The 7,699-nt window shown below is 33.4% G+C and overlaps 2 long non-coding RNA genes across 2 annotated transcripts; both read left to right on the top strand.

Moving 5' to 3' along the window:
* Positions 1–4,006: 4,006 nt before the first annotated feature.
* Positions 4,007–4,410, top strand: LOC124460279. Its single transcript, XR_006954203.1, has 2 exons — positions 4,007–4,109; positions 4,165–4,410. It is a non-coding gene; the product is annotated as an uncharacterized LOC124460279 (long non-coding RNA).
* A 1,480-nt stretch (positions 4,411–5,890) lies between these two features.
* LOC124460295 lies at positions 5,891–6,356 on the top strand. The gene is made up of 2 exons (XR_006954225.1): positions 5,891–5,996; positions 6,052–6,356. It is a non-coding gene; the product is annotated as an uncharacterized LOC124460295 (long non-coding RNA).
* The last annotated feature ends 1,343 nt before the right edge of the window (positions 6,357–7,699 follow it).

The raw sequence follows: 7,699 nt of genomic DNA, 5'->3' as shown, positions 1-7,699 counted from the left end.
CGCCACTAAAATCAATCTGTCTGCCATAATCGGCTCTTAGTGCAATTTAATTAGCGTTTAAGATGTGTGCATAAAATATAGTTTTACCTCAGACAGCTAAGGTAATTAGAGAATCTGGTTGTTTCGCTAGAACTAAAAACCAGACAAACTACATGATTATTAAAGTTCAACTAAAACACTAGCAGGTAATTAGAGATCAAGTAGAATGTGTGATAGTACTTTATATTAAATAAAACTTTAATTGCACCGTAGCACAACAATTTTTGAAATTACAGTTATATACATTTATCTAGCATGAATTTTCAGTGATTTTTTGTGACCTTTTAGGGAACGAACACCAAATAGAACGATTTGAACTTGGAGATGATAATGTTTGCGAATTTATTATTAATAGAAAATAGCCATGAGATTTGAAATACAATCATCTACTTGTTTCATAAAAATCATTTAAATTCCGGAACTTAGAACTATTTGCCAGCTAAAGAGCTGCATGAATGACACAAAAATCAAAAAATTCATGCTTAAAGCTTAATCGCATCTTGTAATTCGCCAGTTCTTTCGATTAACTGAATCGTTAATCGATTAATGGCTCAAACAATCGACTCAAGGTACTACATTTTTACACTTTCTTAATTTATTTTACACTTTCTTAATTTAAATGTCCTTTCTAATTGTTGTTGCATTCAAATGACATTTGCCTTACAGTTGAATTTTAAAATATTAAAAATTTAACAAAATTGAAAATATCATTTGATTAATCGATTATTTTTATCTTTCTTTAATCAATTGTGAATAATATTGGCACACCATGAATTAATCATTTGATTGAATAATCGGTTCATAGAAACAACTATAAAAAGAAATAAATGAGTACTTGTTAAATATCATAAAATGAATAGAAATTGTTAAACCTAATGATTGCTTTGAAATATGCTAAGGAATTCGAATTAATTTTAATGATTCAATGTTTATTTCTCTTTGGATATTTCGAAGCAATCAAACAAATAATTTGATCAAAAAAGAATGCAGAACTAATGGCTAAGTATAACATAAAAAATGTTAAAGTTATGTCTCGATTCTTTTCACCCTTTTAAATAAGTTTTAAAATACATATTTCTTATTCCTAGTATCGGAGTTATGGGAGAAACCCGACTACCGAATGGGAGAAATTGAACTAGGGAGAGGAGTTGGTTAAAATGCTTTTAATTTGGGAAATCTATACTTTTAATTTGCCATGCTTTTTTAATATGCAAATAAGTCGTTAGTCTAGCTTTTTGCATGTGGAAGGCATCCAGGATTTGCTATTTGGCCATTAAGGCCATAAGAATTGGTGGAGAGTTGGATAATTTATGTTTATAATTCAACCAAATGCTATATTAGGCAAAAACGATCTCATGCAATGAATCTCTGTAGATAAATGTAGGTAATGATTCCCTGAGTTAAACAATTAACTATCCTCAATCAGTTTTTAAAATGGCATTTATTTTCGTTAAAGTCTTTAATAGGTCCATAGATTCATTTACCTACTTCTAAGCGAACGGAATAACCTAAACACGGTTGTAACGTCATTAAAAAATGTTAATAGACAATTTAATTACCTGCTTGTAGGATAAATCAATTAAAGTTATTGATAATAAATGTTATGCAAATAATTTTTTTTACAGTTCACTGATCAACAATTATCGGATTTGCCGATAGTTTACGCTAATTTGCTTTCGCAAACACAATCTAAATGGGAAGCTTTTGAAGTACCTACATATGTAACTTGATTTAAGGCAATACTTGGCATTTTGTTGGTCTAAGGCAAATACTTTTCAATAGCTTAAAATGGAATAAAATATCGATTTTAGCTAACGACTTTTACTTTTAGACCTTGTCAAAATGTTTGTGTAGAACTCTGTATTGTACCCTTAACACGGGAATTAGTTTTAAAACCAGAGGGCCGGGGCTAACTTCGACCGCGTCAAAGTTTGTATACCCTTGCAACTTTTATGGTAACTCTTTCCTTACCTATAGCCATCAAAATGGAAAAACGCTCAAGCTAAAAAGGTTAATGTTTGCGAAAGAACGGCCTACAATCTTAGCATAGGAAAAAACTAAGATATTGATCAAAGTCACTGTTTTCCACCGATCGTTCGTATGGGAGCTATATGATATAGTTACCCGATCCTTATCAAATTTGGCACAGTCATTAACAGATATATTAAACTAACAAATGTTTAATTTGAAAACAATCGCGTCAAAAGTAACGAAGTTATTCACAAAAGTCACTGTTTTCGAAAGATCGTTCCTATGGGAGCTATATGATATAGTCACCCGATCTCGATCAAATTTGGCACAGTCGTTGTGTGTAATTATGTGTAATTAACTCACCAATATTAAATTTTATGACAATAGCTCAGAAAATAACGAAGTTATTAAGAAAAGTCACTGTTCGTGACTTTGTCATTTGTATGGGAGCTATATGATATAGTGATCCGATCCGGCTGAATCCGAGATATACAACGCCTGCAGTATATACAAGCCTACATGCAAAATTTCAGCTCTGTAGCTCTTACGGTCTAGGAGGAGTTTGCGTTGATCCAGACGGACGGACGGACATGGCTATTTGAACTCGTCTCGTCGTGCTGATCAAGAATATATATACTTTATATGGTCAGAAATGCTTCAATTAATATACCAAAATTAATATACCCTTTTTGCAAGGGTATAAAAATTACAACTAAATGGAGCTAAAAGTAATTGGCAAAGCTGAAGAAATGGATGGCCACTTCATTGTTAGAGATCTTTAGCAAGTCCTTTTTTTATATGGTACAATATAAAATTCTAAAGTACCCGTTCTGTTTTATTTCTCTGGGGTTGTCTGCAAGATTTAATATAAAGGGCAAGTTGATCTGTTAATGGTTTTAAAAACGATCTCCTATATCTTATCAAATGTGCGTGGCCTGATGTCTCTATAGACAAGATTATCAAGAATGTAAATAGAGGAGAGTTTGGTGCAGGAACGACTAAGTATTGATACGGCTTTAAAGTGCAAACAAAATTGTTATTATTCTAAATCTGGCGTCTGTTTTACCATTTTCAATTTTATACAGCTGTTTGAATAGACAATTTAATTACGTGTTGATGAGCCCGCAACTTGCATTACTACGTCGGCTACAAGAGTAAATTGGTTATGTAATTTTGGAGAAAATAATAGAAGAGCTCAGACGCATTAAATACAAATTTTAAATTAGTGCCTGTTTTCAAGTTATTAAATTTACATTATCGAAAGAGTTTGAAACTTGGCTAAAATAGTTTGTTTGTGTCTCGGCTAAAAGTAAGCTTCTGCGTTATGTGTCAATCAGCTTTTGAGAGTGGTCAATTGCAAGGAATATTTCTCGTTTTTAGTAATATTTACGGTAAATGACATATAGCATGCAATTATATTGATTTCCGTTCAATTAAACGACTGAACTGTGAATTATTTTTTATGAATGTGGTAATCATATAGTTTGGTAACAATTGAAAAGAAATAGCTTCCTGACTAAAAGTATTTTTCGGAACGATCATTTATATAGGACTTATTGAATTTGTTTCTTATACTGCATTTCGTCACCTTAATAAGAGTCGCACCAGACTAGACTTGAATCCTTTCAAAAGCGGTAATTGCTATTTGCTCCTCGTGGCTTAAGCTGGAATCGCAATGTCGTGAAGTTTGTACTTCCATCCGTCCGTTTGAAGACTCGGATATTATATGACCAGCTCCACCAAATTTGGTATATAGACTTATGTAGTATTTATGGTGATTAAGTTTATTTCAAACTTTACTTTGCCTACATCTAGCGTGCTGGTGTAAGAACATAGATATACAACATTTTTCTACTTTGAATCTGATGGTCTAGTAAGCTATGACTTCAAAAGTTTCATTTCTTTTTTAACATGGATAATGTGAACACCGAAAAATATTTAGTTTCTCTTGTTCAGTCGTACACAACAAAAAAAAAACAAAACAAAAAAAAAAAAAAAAAAAAATACAAAAAAAAAAAAATTTAAACTTTTTTACTCTTAGGTTAAGAATAAAGTGATGAATTAAATACACTCCTTATACGTCATTTCCGTTGAATAAGGTGAGTATATATCTATGATTTTAACCAATTCTAATTAACCTTGGAATGCATTCAGATGCTTCTTCAATCATTGGACGATGGATACAAGGTCTTCAATTATTGGGCAATGCTCGCATGGTTCATCAATCATTGGACGATGAATACAAGGTCTTCAATTATTGGGCAATGCTCGCATGGTTCGTCAATTATTGGACAATGGTTACGTTTTTATTCCATTATCTTCAATCAATAACACTAAACTGATCTGAGCTGCTTCGGTTGTAACTGATTTTGATTATATTTATTTTGATACTAGTCGCAACTTCTAGAATTCTTATTATTTAACAAAGGTACTACAGTCGGGATCGATCGAAATTGGCATGGTAAAACATCCAAATTATTATTTTAGTGTTCTGTAGAGAACTGCATTGAGTCATTAATTTCTGCGATGCACTCAATCATTGAGCTTGATTTTGTTCGATGCCTTTTGTTCGATTCCTTTGCAAAGAGTGATCGCTCTTCACCGGTTCGAAACGAACGCTCACGGAAGCTCACCAAACGATGTCTTGTGCTTGGTTCTGTATGACCGCATGTTTTCCTTCAGCTTGAATAAGCGGATCGAACCTTTTGCTGATAAACCTTCCCTCCTTAATTAAACTTAGAATTATTGGTGTTATTTTTGCCGAAAAAGACACGCCTGAGTTATTGACTTGGGTTAATCTGTACTCCAATATATCTTTAACCTTTAACCTCTATTCTAGTAACTATATCTGTAATCTGCTCAGAGTCTTCTTTTACTTTACTTAAAATAAAATATCCATAGAGTCTCCTTATAAAAGGACCTATAACCAGAATTTGATTGGACAGAAAAAGTATAACTTTGCCTGCCATGTCAGAGATCTATCTTCGGGATCTAAAACGATTGGCGAGTTGTTGCTTCTTTTTATATCGTATGTTTGATAAAAAAAAACTTAATTTCTTTGTTCGTTCAATTTAAAGCGGAAGAGTTGTTTTTAAGAATATCATTGCCGTTTGTTTTTTTTTTAACATTAAAAAATAACAAAAAAAGAAATGAATGCCGTCTCTAAATGATAATGAACCTAAAATATTATAGTGTTTAGAAAATAACGAAGTTATTGGTAAGAGTCACCACCGATCGTGTCTATAGGAGCTATACAATGTAGTTACCCGATCTTGATCAAGTTTTGCACAGTCATACATATGTATATAAAAGCGACAAATATTTTATATCGCGCAAAGAGCAACGAAGTTATTCATATGATATAGCGTTCCGATCCGGTTGAACCCGATATATACAAGCCTTCCAGTATATACAAGCCTACATGCGAAACTTTGTCGAAGATGGCAGACGGACATGGCTACATGAACTCTGACTCTTTGGACACCTTAATAAGAGTCGCACCAGACTAGACTTGAATCCGTTCAAAAGCGGTTATTGCTATTTTCTCTTTGTGGCTTAAGCTGGAATCGCAATGTCGTGAAGTTTGTACTTCCATCCGTCCGTTTGAAGACTCGGATATTATATGACCAGCTCCACCAAATTTGGTATATAGACTTATGTAGTATTTATGGTGATTAAGTTTATTTCAAACTTTACTTTGCCTACATCTAGCGTGCTGGTGTAAGAACATAGATGTACAACATTTTTCTACTTTGAATCTGATGGTCTAGTAAGCTATGACTTCAAAAGTTTCATTTTTTTTTTAACATGGATGAAGTGAACACCGAAAAATATTTAGTTTCCCTTGTTCAGTCGTAAACAACAAACAAACAAAAAAAAAAAAAAAAAAAAATACAAATCTACAAAATTTTAAACTTTTTTACTCTTAGGTTAAGAATAAAGTGATAATTAAATACACTCCTTACACATCATTTCCGTTGAATAAGGTGAGTATATATCTATGATTTTAACCGATTCTAATTAACCTTGGAATGCATTCAGATGCTTCTTCAATCATTGGATGATGGATACAAGGTCTTCAATTATTGGGCAATGCTTGTATGGTTCTTCAATCATTGGACGATGGATACAAGGTCTTCAATTATTGGGCAATGCTCGCATGGTTCATCAATCATTGGACGATGAATACAAGGTCTTCAATTATTGGGCAATGCTCGCATGGTTCGTCAATTATTGGACAATGGTTACGTTTTTATTCCATTATCTTCAATCAATAACACTAAACTGATCTGAGCTGCTTCGGTTGTAACTGATTTTGATTATATTTATTTTGATACTAGTCGCAACTTCTAGAATTCTTATTATTTAACAAAGGTACTACAGTCGGGATCGATCGAAAGTGGCATGGTAAAACATCCAAATTATTATTTTAGCGTTCTGTAGAGAACTGCATTGAGTCATAAATTTAGCGATGCACTCAATCATTGAGCTTGATTTTGTTCGATGCCTTTTGTTCGATTCCTTTACAAAGAGTGATCGCTCTTCACCGGTTCAAAACGAACGCTTACGGAAGCTCGCCAAACGCTGTCTTGTACTTGATTCTGTATGACCGCATTGAGCGGATCGAACCTTTTGCTGATTAACCTTCCCTCCTTAATTAAACTTAGAGTTAATGGTGTTATTTTTGCCTAAAAAAACACGCCTGAGTTATTGACTTAGGTTAATCTGTCAGCACCATTATACCTTTAACCCTTAACCGCTGTTCTAGTAACTATGCCTTGTGGACATTTTCTGCTCTGATTCTATTGCCTGTAATCTGCTCAGATTCTTCTTTTACTTAAAACATCTAACCCCTCCAATTTAGTTAATATATTTTAGTATTATGATTTGTTTGTCTGTTATTTCTCATGTGTATTGTTACATAGCTGCACCCCTTGGGTCCTTTAGGTGGGAAGTGTCGTAGAGGCCACTAGAGCCTACTGCGCCTTCTCGTCCACGTCCACTATAACGGTTTCCAACTTTTTTGCACCTTTTATATTTCTATCTGTCAGATGACAATTTACTTGTTGCATCAATCTTCGATAGTCTAAGAAGCAAAACAAATGTGTAAATAAGAAGAAAAATATCACCTTCAGTAGAAAATGGTTTCTATGGTTCAAATACATCTGGAAATATTTTACCTACTTTTTAGGTGTATAGATCACAATTAATTATATTTACGTTGTAATGACTTTGGCCAAACGGTAAAGGAAACAAACAAGCACTTAAATATTCAACTCTTTCCAATCACCTTGCAGAATTCCCATAAGCCAGTTCAAGAGCCTCATATTGGTAGTTAAATGCTCTCAACCAATTGGCAATCGACTCAGTACAGTAGCCAAGCAGAACTTGCTTGGCTGGCTCGTATATGCGCTTTTGGGTCTAAAAAACTTGGAAATTGGTTTCAATACTAGGGAAACCGAAACCCATATCTTTGCGGCTCTGATAAATGTATTTTTATACAGTTTACTTTCAATACAACTGCAAAATGTTCAACCAACATATTTTTCTGCTGATGTCTCTTTTTTTCGCTGAAAATGTGGATGCAAAAGTCCTGCAGATATATGTGCAAACCACACAAACCTTTAAGGATTGTGACTTAACTACTTTATTTAAAATTCGCCTGTCAGTCGATACATCATCTATATTT

This window comes from Drosophila willistoni (assembly GCF_018902025.1).
Source record: "Drosophila willistoni isolate 14030-0811.24 chromosome 2R unlocalized genomic scaffold, UCI_dwil_1.1 Seg167, whole genome shotgun sequence".
In the NCBI taxonomy this organism is placed as follows: domain Eukaryota; kingdom Metazoa; phylum Arthropoda; class Insecta; order Diptera; family Drosophilidae; genus Drosophila; species Drosophila willistoni.
Note: the sequence above shows the minus strand (reverse complement) of the source record. Positions and strands in the feature narration are given on the sequence as shown.